This window comes from Diabrotica virgifera, chromosome 5, assembly GCF_917563875.1.
Source record: "Diabrotica virgifera virgifera chromosome 5, PGI_DIABVI_V3a".
NCBI classification, from domain to species: domain Eukaryota; kingdom Metazoa; phylum Arthropoda; class Insecta; order Coleoptera; family Chrysomelidae; genus Diabrotica; species Diabrotica virgifera.
The window spans coordinates 150,903,007-150,916,823 of NC_065447.1; positions in this window are offsets into that span (position 1 = coordinate 150,903,007).

The following is a 13,817-nucleotide window of genomic DNA, read 5'->3' on the forward strand; positions in this document are numbered from 1 at the left end:
CACTTGTGTGTATCTCAAAGCGACATACTCAGACTTTTCTGTATCGTCGCGGCTTATCGCTTCTAAAAACAAAATTTCTCCGCTAAAAAATAAACTCACCATCCCCAAATTGGAACTTTGTGGAATAGTGTTGGGAGTCACTCTGGCTCATAGACTTTTTCACATCTTCAAGAAAAATTTGAGTATATCTTCATCTCATCTCTTTGCTGACTCTACAATTGCCTTGTCTTGGATACTTTCTAAAAAACACATTTGGAACATTTTTGTACAAAACAGAATTCAAAAGGTCAATTCCTTGTTGGAAACTTTTCCTTGTGATTTCCATTTCGTCAGAAGTCACGAAAACATCGCTGACCCCGCTTCCAGAGGGATAAATGTCTTTGATAATCCCCAGACCACCGAAGACTGGTTATGCGGACCTAGCTTTATTAGAGACAATCCCATCGATTTTTCTCTTCATCAAATTCCTCATTTTCAGGATGATCTTCCTGAATTAAGGAAGTTAGTTGTCTCAAACATAGCAACAAATCACGAACTCAACGACACCTTTGAAAATCTATTCGCTAAATCTTCTTCTTTTCGTAAAATTCAAAGAATTGTCGCTTATCTTTTTAGATTCATCAGTAATATTAAAAAGAAAATAAATAACTCTCCACGAGATACGGATATATTGACGCCACCCGAAATGGAGATCGCTGATCACGCGATCATCAGGTATATCCAAAGTATCTACTTTAAAAAAGAGATTCTTGAATTGAAAAATGCTAAACTCGTGACCAATAAAGCCATTCGTAAACTCAACCCCTTCCTACAACATAATGATGGGCTGATTCGTGTGGGAGGACGTCTCCGACACGCCCCCATATCGTATAATCAAAAACACCCCATTCTACTTCCTTCTAAATGTCGAGTTGTAGAACTAATCTTGACTCAAGCTCATCATAAGTTATTACATTCAGGCGCGCAAACAGTACTTTCGTATGTCAAAATGAAGTACTGGCCAATTGACGGATTAAGACAGATTAAACGCTTAATTCGTAAGTGTGTAAACTGTTTCCGATTCATGACACCCAATTCTGTTCAACAGATGGCAGATATGCATCCCGATCGTGTACTCCCCACTAGACCCTTCCAAGTCGTCTCAGTGGACTATGGGGGGTTCTTCTTAATTAAGTCCTCACATTTGAGGAAGGCACCGCTTTACAAAGCATACGTAGCCTATTTCATTTGCATGAGCACTAAATGTGTTCATATCGAACTCGTCACAGGATTAAGCGCAGAAGCCTATATTCTTACTCTGAAAAGGTTTATTGCCAGAAGATCCACGCCCAGTATTATTTGGAGCGACAATGCCACAAATTTCCATGGGGCAAAAAATGAAATGCGCGAATTCTATGATTTTTTCTTAAATCAAAATAATTCGGAACAGATTAAGGAATTCTGTACTCAAAACTCCATAACTTTCAAGATGGGTGTTCCCCGCAACCCCCATCAATTCGGCCTCCATGAGGTAGGAATAAAGAGTGTGAAGTATCACCTCTATCGAATTATAGGAAATTCCCACTTCACCTTTGAAGTGTTTAACACAGTATTATGCCAAATCGAGGCTATTCTAAATTCGAGACCCATCACTAGGATGTCGTCTGACGCCAATGACTTCGCTTTCCTATCTCCAGCTCACTTCTTAGTTCAAAGAAGTTTAACCGCGCCCCCTGAACCAAGTGTTTCAGAGATACCTGAAAATAGGTTGAATCTTTTTCAGCGTATTAGTAAAATTCAACAGCAATTTTGGAAATTGTGGAAAAAAGACTATCTTTGCCTCCTGCAGCAAAGAAATAAATGGACCGACCCTACTGACCCTGTCAAGATCGGGGATTTGGTTCTGTTGAAGGAGGATGGTACTCCTCCACTCTTATGGCCAACTGCCAGGGTAATAGATGTATTGCCTGGTAAGGATGGTCTAGTTCGTACTGTCAAGATTCACACTACTCACGGTGATTTTCTTCGTGGTATTACGAAAATCGCTGTGATTCCCCTGGAAGATTAAAATCTATCCCTAGGGGGAAAACTTATCGTTTTCCTCCATTTTATCGTTGTTACCCCTTGTGTATATAAACTCTAATTTCTTCAAACATTTCTTATCGTTGTGCACATCTTTGCCAATCCCCTCTCTTCGAGGTGATATAGGCCATCTCTCTCGCCTGTCGCCCCCGGCAATATGTACAATAAATATATTATACACGGCTCACTAAAATAATTAGTTACGCCCCTGTACTACTGATTACTTAAAATTCAAGTAGTATTTATGTAACCTTTCTGGAAACTCCAGGTTATTGTTGAGACTCGCATTGGAACCCCTCGCCGGGGCAGATCGTCAAAAGCTTCCTAACGAGAATCATCTCTAATCTATCGACGCTCCCGCTATTCGTAAAAAGGCCGCATTTTACCGGCTTTTTTTTGCTATCGTTTTATACCGCTCAGATAATTCAATCTGCTCAGTATTATCGACGATGATTTATTTAGCGTATTAGTGAGTGCCTTACAAATGAACCAAATGGATTATGGAATTCAATCAGAGCTCTGATGTGACACGTCATCAAGGAATAAAACTGTAAGTACTCTACATGTATGTGAACATAACTTATTAGTCGTGATACTGTATGCATTTTGAACCATATACCTCTCGTAGCAAATATTCTTTGTGCCATTTATGCAGATAATACTTTAAATTACATATGAAAAATCGTTATCTACTCTTAACCAGCTTACCTATGGGAATATACTCTATAACCGTACAATAAGTATAGGTTACTATTGTTAAGGATACTTTACGTATTGCCTAAACACATGTAAATCTGTCAGATAAACTTTCCGATAACTCGTGCCGATAACTAGTTATTCGGAGATGAAAAGACCGGGCCTTAATGCGGCAAATAAAACTCATTCGCTATTTAACATTTTATGGATACTCCGAGATGAAGATGACGACAATATTAAGAAAAGAAGTGATACCTACATTGCGCGAGTTTTCTAAAGAAGACATCAGTGAAGAATTTATAGATCAAATTTTTCATTTAAGACAGATAGGATAATATTGGTGAATCTCAACTTTTTCCGATAAATTTACTTAATAACATTAAACATTAAATTACATCTCAAATTGGTATCATTATTTCCTAACATCGTTATTACATTAAGAATAATTTGCACATTACCGGTGACAGTCGTTAAAAAGGAAAGATCCTTTAGTTTTCTTTCTCGCATAAAAAATGATAAGTATGAGATTTACAATGAAACAGGATCCGTTAACTGGCCTAGCAAATTTGTGTATTGAGGATGATTTGGTACAATCATTCGATTTTTCGAAAATTATAGACATATTTGCCTCTTTGCCAATCAAAAAACTCGGAAAGCACCTAGGTATATTATAACAAATTACACTATTATAAAAATCAAAATTTGATAAAATTTAGATTTGAAATGTTTCTTATTATTTATTATTGATAATTTTATTTCTACATATAAAAATTAAGAACAATTTTTTTCGCTCTTCACTTTTTGCCAGGGGCCCGCTCTTCACTCTTTACCGGGGCCCGCTCATCCCTCTCGACGGCCCTGGTTATAGTTGGTTATAGTCAAATGTTAGTCGTGCTGCCATAAATAGAGCCTGGACCAGACACGAAATGTATGGAGTTATTAGACGACCCGAATAATATAACGCATCGTGATGAGAGGTCGATTACAGCAAGAAAGGATCGACTTTTACAACTATGGGCCGTCAGAGGCCATCGAAGTACTGCTGGAACGCTACAAAATGGGTAGGTAGAAGCTAGGGCTACAAGAGTAAATAGGTACTCAAAATATATGTAATCGGTTTCACGAACGTGGGTTAAATGCAAGAAGGCCAGCTAGAGTACGTATCTCCTTTGACCCCTGCACATCGTAAAGCCAGACGCTTTATTGCAAAAGAATACGCATCAATTGGACCAGGGCACAATTGGGTAACTTGATGTTTACTGATGAGTCCAGATTTCTTTTAAATCATATTTATGGACCTGTTAGAGTCTGGAGAAGACCAGGCGAGGGCTTTTTGGATTCCACAATGCATAAAACCCCGGCTTTTGATGGAGGTTTCATTATGGAAAAATAACTTTTTATGTACCTATAGCATAAGATCATATTGTAATTTTTGTTTTAATTTATTATGTATATTAGGTTTTGCCTATTTCAAATAAAGATCTATCATCATCTATGGTTTGGATATAGTGAGATAACTTTAAATGGCCATTCTTGTACTTTTTCGACTTAGTACTTTTTCGGCGAGGGGCGATGACGACAGAACGGTACACAAATGAAGTTCTTGAACCACATACAGTGTGTCCACGGATGGGGTGCCCAAGAGGAAAAACTTTTTTATTTTCAATTTTAGCGAAAAATGTCATTCTTGATAAAAAGTTTTGCTTGTTCTAAAACCCCATAAAACGAAATAAAATTTAAGTTTTCCAAAACCTGTTTAATTTTGTAGCACATTTTATGTAAATCCGTATAAATTTTTGCACTAAGTTCGAAATGATAACAATAATCTAACGTTGCTAAGCTACTATGTTACTTAGTAACTGTCAACTCCGATAAATAATTTGCGAATTGTCATTATTTTTCGACAAAACAATGTTGAGCCACAGGTTGAGCATCCAACAAAGAATTTATCTTGTAAAGTGTTATGGAGTTGGAGCTGTTTCGCATCGACATGCGATTGAAATGTTCCATGAAAAGTATCCAGATGTACTAGTTACGCGGAATGGATTGAAGAAACTGTTGAAGAAATTCAATGAGACAGGATCTGTTCAAAACAGAAAAATATCGAAAACGATGTATAATGAGGACGATGATGCAGCTACTGCCCTAGCTATGCAGTCAGTAAGGGAAAATCCAAAGTTAAGTTTACGAAAAAGAGCAGCGTAACTTGGCTTTAGCAAAAGTCACAGAAAATATTCAAATAAAACAACGTTCATCCCTTCAAACCAAAATTTATTCACACCTTAAAATATTGTGATCATGACACGAGGCTTGACTTTTGCGCAAGCATTGGTGAAAAACTTATGAATGACCGCTTCTTTCACCACAATATTCTATTTTCTGATGAGTCCACGTTCACGACAAATGGAGTCGTTTCATCTCAAAATTGTCGGTATTGGGCTAGTGAAAATCCTTATTACAGGATTCAACGTAATAGTCAAGTTTATAAGAAGGTAAATGTTTGGTGTGCTGTTTTACCAGATCGAATAATCGGACCGTATTTTCTGGAGGAGACGTTAAATCAGGAGGTATATTTGGATTTGTTAGACAACTTTTTAATACCGGAATTAGATGAACTTCCCTTGGAGCAAAGACGTAAAATGTATTTTCAACATGATGGCTGTTCGTCACATTCGACTTTGCTGATAAGAGGATGGCTAGATTAGTATTTTCCTGAAAGATGGATTGGACGGTATGGACCAATGAACTGTCAACACTGATGGAATGGCCCCGTCCCATTCCAACAGTGAAGCGAGATAGGCGCCAACATACAAGAGAGAGGTTCTAGCACTTCTAGAGAGACATGAGAGAGACAGAGAATTTTCAGGTAAAATTTTGTTACAACTACAACCTACCTGACTAGCACTGTCCGATTATCTTCCCTCCTTTACCTGATTATCTTCTATCTCATCCTGGCGCCATTAACTTCGTTTTATGGCGATTCCATCAGTGTTGACAGTTCGTTGGTATGGACCGATATTTTTTCCGCCCCGATCACCAGATTTAACTATTTTGGATTTCTTTCTATGGGGCTTCTTAAAGCAGAAAGTTTACGAAAGAAATCTAAATCATAATATTGAAGATTTGAAACAAGCAATCATTAATGCCATCAGAGAAATCACCCCAGACATGCTAAGAAACGCTTACAAATAATTTAAAAATAGGGTGGAGAGATGTTTTGAAGTTGGTGGAGGCTACGTTGAATAATTGTTTTTTTATTTACTGTTAGTTTTCCTATTATTATTTATTATTGTTTTGTTATTGATATTAAAATTGACTGTTTTCTTTTTATGGGGTTTTAGAACAAGCAAAATATTTATCAAGAATGACAGTTCACAAGATAAATTCTTTGTTGAACGCTGAATATTGTCGAAAAAATGACAATTCGCAAATTATTTATTGGAGTTGACAGTTACTAAGTAACGTAGTAGCTTAGCAACGTTAGATTATTGTTACCATTTCGAACTTAGTGCAAAAATTTATACGGATTTACATAAAATTTGCTACAAAATTAAACAGGTTTTGGAAAACTTAAATTTTATTTCATTTTATGGGGTTTTAGAACAAGCAAAACTTTTTATCAAGAATGACATTTTTCGCTAAAATTAAAAATAAAAAAGTTTTTCCTCTTTGGCACCCCATCCGTGGACACACTGTATATGTTGTCCGAATTGCTGAGAATATGAGTCCAGAATTTATCCTTCAGCAAGACAATGCGACACCGCACGTGGCCAGAATAGTGCAAAATTATTTTATTACCCACAATATTAAGGTTATGGAGTGACCAGCGAAGAGTCCAGATTTAAATCCCATTGAAAACATTTGGAATACACTCGGAAAGCGCTTGAAGGATCGTCAGCCACTAAGAAACCTACAACATGTTGAGGAAGTTCTCATGGAAGAATGGGAATAACTAGATCAAGGAACTATTCGAAATGTGATTAAAAGCATGCCTTGACGTTGTGTAGAATTTCAGCGAGTTAGACGAGCCCATACACGGCTACTAGTTTTGTTTTAAAATAAGTTTTAGCAACTCTGTTACCAAAAAAATAAATCTAATTTTTCACATTTATCACTTTTCATTTTTTTGCCAGAAAATTTACAGTTCAGTAACAACAATTTAGCTATGTTTATAGAGCGAAAAGCCTTAACTGTAATTAAATAAAAACAATATAATCATAAACTGAATTAGTTCAAAACTACTACTGCAGCAATAATTACAGATAACGGAATCACCAAAAATATAGAAATAGCAAGTGGAGTACGACAAGGCGACTCTCTATCAACGTCACTATTTAATGTCGCTATAGAAGGAACAATAAGAGCTATAGAAATAAAAGGTACGATTATAACATCGACGTCGCAACTTGTGGCGTATGCTGACGACATATCATTAATTAGCAGAAACCTAAACAGTTTAAAGGAAGAATTTATGAAGTTATGCAAAGAAGCATCCAAAAGAGGTTTAGAAATAAATCAAAACAAAACAGAATACCTAATATGCTCAAGAAAAACCCTGTTAATATGATAAGCTTAAATATTGGTGATTATAAATTTGAAAAGGTAGAACATTTTAAATATCTTGGAGTCTCAGTTAATGGAACTAATGATACAAGTATCGAAATTAATGAAAGAATCCAGGCAGGAAACAGAACCTACTGGAAATACAGTAACTTCCTCAAAGATAAGAAGCTTACTCAGAATACAAAACTGAAAGTTTACAAAGCAACAATTAGACCAGTAATCACATATGGTGCTGAAGTAATGTGTCTGACACAGAAAGAGGAAGAAAGATTGAGGATCCTAGAAAGGAAAATAATTCGTAGGATAGCAGGACCACTAAACTTGGGTAATAATGAATTTAGAAAACTCATGAACCACGAAGTAAGAGAACTTCTGAAAGGAGAAGACATCGTCAGATTTATCAAGGCACAGAGACTCAGATGGATGGGACATATAGAAAGGAGGAATCAAGTCAAATTTATTCATCACATGCGACATTATACAAAGTATATGTATGAGACAAGTCAAAGATACAGACATACATCTTAAAATATATAAATTAATAAATAGGTACGACAAAACATACTTAAAAGTTATTTTTAGAATATGGCTCTAGCTCACAAATGTATTACAAAAGTTTGGCTGATGTAAATTCATTCGTATATCTATTGGCAGTTTGTTAAAGAAACTTATGGCTGCATAATGTGTGCTACCTTCCAACAAAACAGAACGATGTTGTGGAATCCAGAATTAAGCCGTTATCAAGAAAATTTCCAAATGGAGACCTGCATCAGGCAGACCACGAGGAAGACCCAAAATTAGATGGGAGAACCAGATATGGAGGACCTTAAGATGATGGGAGTCAGAGAATGGCGGGTAACCAGAAGCAAAAACAGGAACGAATGGAGGAAAATTGTAGAAGATGCCAAGTCACACAACCAATTGTAAAACCAAAATGTTAATGCGTATTGATTCACCGCGATAAACGAATCGGAAGAGCCCAAAGAGGGCGGCAATCACTCCGCTAGGAGTGTAAATGCCATGATGATGAATTTTTCACATTTATCACTTTTCATTTTTTTTGCCAGAAAATTTACAGTTCAGTAACAAAAATTTAGCTATGTTTATATAGCAAAAAGCCTTAACTGTAATTAAATAAAGGTAATATAATCGTAAACTGAATTAGTTCAAAACTAGGAACATCTTTATAAGTAGCCCCATTTTCGTTTTGATCAGTGTATTATACTTGTAAATAATTAGTAGGTAGTTATGGTATGTATTAGGAAGTACTTCCGAATGCGATCAAAATAAATAGAGATGTAAAGAAAGTTTTTTTGATGTTCCAAAATACGTATTTTGAAAACAACTTGTCACAATAAAATAGCTTCAGAATCATATCAAAAAAATAAACTTAGAAGGGTATTCAATTCAATATTAAACGTGCTCTTTTCAAAAAAAAATAATCGTGTACTAATATCAAACTGAAAAACAAATCTTCCCATGCCAAATATACCAACACATATTTTATATTCTGCCACAACAACTAAAGGCAGAGAACTAGTAGGCCTAATACATGAAAACAACTACCACCCTTTGTCAACAGTCTCTCCTACATGTTGGCCAACGTATCCAAACACCTGATCTGCTGGATCCATTTATCACTCAGGGCATTTCTCCTGCTTACATGGAAGTCATGAAGAGCTGAGATCTCTCATCCGACCACTCCCCTATTACAGCAACCATTAGCAGCTTCATAGTCTACAAAACGGCCACACCAAGGCTAGACACTGGGAAAACTAACTGAGACAAATAAGGTAGCAAATTAGAAGAAGATATCAGTCTTCAAGTAAGCCTCAAAACAAAGGGAAATAGATGAAACACAACAGCCTTAAACAACACTCTCTTAGAGGCCGTACAAAATGCCACACCTGCTGCCAATACAGCCCAGCTAAAATAAAAGAGTTAGTAGCTCAAAGAAAAAAAGCTAGGACCAAATGGCATCGAACCCATGCCCCAGCAGACAAGATTACATTAAACAAGCTAAGCAATCAACTATAATTCATATTTACATATTTACAAATCATAACCGGTCCGACAATCTCAATATGGAAACCGATCAAAAACTCCAAAAAAACCTAAGACTCTGGTACCTCCAATTAGAAACCAACAAGGATCAACGCTACAATGAGCCAGAAGTGAAAAGGAAAAAAACAATGCTATTTATCAATCACCTAACTCAAGTATTTACTCCCAACAACGAAGCGTCAGGCATTGAAATTGAAAGAGACATAAACAGGCCCGGCCCAGTGGGCGGTGCGCCTTTTGCCTAATGAAAACAGGGAATATTGTGGCTTGTACCAGATGAATTATAGTGTGAATGTGAACGAAGCAGTATAAGGAAGATGAATAGAAGTATTGTAAATGTGTTAAGAAAAAAGTTGTCGATGGAGTGGTTGGAAGTCCCGATTGAACGAAACACGTCGGTTGACACAATTCGGACTTTTTTGTTATTCTTTGATTATTTCTAGGTCCTCGTACAGGTCTAATTTTAGGAAGTCTTTCTGTGGGATGTTCTGTAACAAATACTAGCCTAATAAATAGTGACAAAAATTTCTTCAGGATCTTGTAGGGGGGCTTTAAACTTTAATTTGGTCACTTTCTGACATTATAATAATGATTTTTAACAAAGTTATGAAGCCCTGAAAACGGCCATTTTCACGTTTTTCAAATTTTAAATCGCATATAACTCAACAACAATCAATTTTGGAGAAAAATCACAAGAGACCTTTTTTGCTCAGAATGATCCAAAGAATCTAAAAAAAAATTAATGATCTGTATATTGTAGGTCTAAACCGGCCATTGAAGTTAATTAAATGATTGTAAGTCTGTTTCTTTTCTTCATTTAAAATGAACTGACAAATTATTTTTTAAATGTTTAAACAATTTTCCGACCGTGGTACCTCCTAGCGCTGTGGATTTGTTAAAAGGACCTCTTTTTGAGGAAGTTTGTGCAAAAAAATCGAATCGGAATGATTTACCTAACGGGAGCGAGGATACACCCCGGACTAATCATACCTGATAGACTTTATTATCTCAGTAAATATTGCTTACAGGATTTTTACTAACTCCAATTATGTTTATTCGCGAATTAAATGTCCAATTTCAAACTGAGTCATGATTTTTTATCAGTTAAATCTTTCAATTTTAATCTAAATTATATCAGTTGTAAATATTTTTTTAAAAAATGTGAGGAACATAATATACAAAAGTCCCCTCCCCCGTATCTTTTGAATGGACATACATGGTTGGTACAGTATAAATTCCGATGCACGTCATGACGTTATTATCTACGTCAGAGACCTAAGTTAACATCGTTGGCAAATTACAAAAAAATACTGAATTCATTTTAAGTCAAATGTATCACATAATTAATGCAGAAGTGGATTATACAACAAAACAAAAATCATTATCCAATATAAATAAATAAAAACAATATACATATTATGTAGTAAATAATAAATACCTACAAATCTGAAGTGTCAATACCGCATCTGCCAAATAAGTGTTGCCAATTTATGCCAAAATATCACCTGCGGTCAATTGCAGTTAAAGTGTGATTCGGACAAAAGTGTGCTTCACAATCCATTTATACAAATTAAAGATATGGTGTATTTTTTTAAGTTTGCATAATAGAAATCTTCAACTATTATTTCGAGACCTCCATCGAACAAGGTTGTAACTCAAGTTACATCTATTTTCAGATTTCAACACAGGCGAATTCAGCAAAAAATTGCGCACACATCAATATAAACGACATAGTCTAATTATCAATAGTTTGGCTAATACTCCATTGAAAAAAGTTGTATTTTAACTGACGTGTGCCATTTTATCGTGAACAAGGCAGTAACACTGGATACTCCCTATGTTAAATATTTACTTTCTTTATACTTGACGATTAACAAGGTTGTTAAATGAGTTACAACTTTGTTGCACGTATGTTTAATTTATTAAGTATTTAAACATATGGTGTCAATTTATAAGTCATAAGTCAATCATAAGTCAATTTATCGAAATGAAAATAAAAAAAGGATTTAAAGACTTTTTTCCATTTTTATAGTTGCGGTGGACAAAATAAATATAGAATAGTTTTTGCTACATACTACTAGATAGCGAAACAGTGTTAATATTAACATTACACATGTATTTTTCGAAATAGCACATTCACAAAACGAGGGTGATTCAATGCATGTTATAGAAAAACGGAAAAAACATTAAGTCGTATATGCTCCAGACCAATGGATAACCATGATACGATATGCCAAATCATCAGGCAAGCCTAAATCCGTAACTGAATTAAATCAGAACCAAATTCTAAATTTTAACATATTTAAGGACACACATGTTAATTTTGATGTAGATATTAATAGTAAACTGGTCTAGAATTAAATATTTACAGATACGCTATAAAAATGCGAAAAATTCGATATATTTTATACCATGATTTTTTCATCGTGATAGAATATTATTGTTATTGTAAGATTTATAATTTCCAATTAAAATTGTGAAAACTGTTAGTTGATATTTTGTTTAAATATCCCTTAAAAACTCATTTTCTCCTAGCTATACTGCAAATAATTCAAAACATACAACCTTTTAATAGTTAAATGGAAAAAATAATTAACACAGAGAGTGTAAAATGGTTGTTAGGCGACTTACAACCTTTTTCTACGAATACTCATGTTTAATCTCAAGGTTGTATCTCAATCAAACTCAAGATTTTCAATAGTTATTAAAATTACAAAACATACATCTCACAGTAATCCCTTATTATGATATAAATATTCGCTACAAATTTTTAAAAAGTCATGTTTTCGTTTTTTGCCTCTCCTGTAAAATCGCTAAAACTGAGTTACAACCTTGTTCGATGAGGGTGTCGATTTATACGCGTAGGTATACAATTGGCTGTAGTTCTAGTGTATTTGACTAAACGATTCTAAAAGAGAACATACCTTGACTTAAATATTGTCTGTGATGCGGACGACGAGAATCGGGATTTTCACCGTATGAACCATACTTATAATTCGCACCGTGCGTCTCCCCTATATTTATAGTCACGTGACACGCTGACAGTTTTGTAAGGACGTTTTAGCATCGAGTCTTATGGGATTATTTTGTTAAATTTGAATATTTTATTTTCTAGTGATATTAACCCAATACAAATTGTTAGAATTCATTGGTTATTGTTTTATAGTGTCATTTATAGTTCAACAAAAATATTTTGTGTCGTTAATAAAGATCTATTAACATAATTTGCGATAGTGAGGTTATATAGGACATTGCGTATACGTACGTTTTGGAGTCAATTCGGATTTATCAGAGCTAAAAAGTGTATGTAATATGTACAAAACTTATAAAAACGTAAATAATATTATTATATAACGTGTATACAGTGGAACCTCGATTATCCGTCTCTCCATTAACCGTCAGGGTACATACAGACGTTGTATTGACTACATAAGCAAAAATTTTAATGTAAAAAAATAAAAAAAAAGTTAATTTGATTTGTTATGAGGGTACAAACGGCTATCCATTGCTGACAGATAAAGAAATCGTTGAAATGCAACAAACGCGGACTGTCGCGGACCAAACAGATTCAGCAGCTGACACAGACTTGGAATTTGATTGTAGATATATTGATGAACCTATTGTAACTGACAAAGATTTGCGTCAATACCTAGAGACGCTGCATCGCACATGCAATAATTCATCGAGTGGTATTCTTATCAAGAAGAAGCCAATAAAGTAGATTGCATGATCTTATGCCGATTAAGAAATTCAGCCGTCGCAAAATGTGAAACAGTAAACAAACAAAGATTTCAGAATATTTTAAATTGATTCGATTGTACGACCACAAATCCCTCTTATATTATCAAACAAAACATACAAATGAAATTTGAAAGTTGTACTATGAATTTTTAATTTTTTTTTAATGTTCTGTTAACCGTCTTTTCGATTATCCGTCATACCCTCTATTACCTCGAATTATTGCATTATGTGCATGTTGTACTAAACTGTTGTCATTGTAGATACGGATACATGTAAGTAGGGAAACCTGTTTGTATCTGTTATTAATAAATCAATACCCTTGGTCCGGTGCCCCGACGGATAATCGAGGTTCTACTGTATTGCCATGTCCTTTGTATATATGGAAAAAGTTAACCTCACTTCATTCTTCCAACAGCATTAATCAATTTTATTCTTTAATCTAAGTTTTTTTGGGAACGAGGAAAATAAAAGTATATCACATCAATATTTCTCCATGTATTTTTACAGTGAACAACACAACAAATAGCGTGATATGGCATTTTTTTTAAATATACCATTGTAACATACACTGAATCGTTCTTACAAGCATTTCAACCAACCGCCCGCAACCAGCTACCATGAGCAGGTCGGTCGATTTTGCTTTGACAATTTGTTAACGCTCGGAGGAATAGTGAAATTTGTAGGGAGGAAAT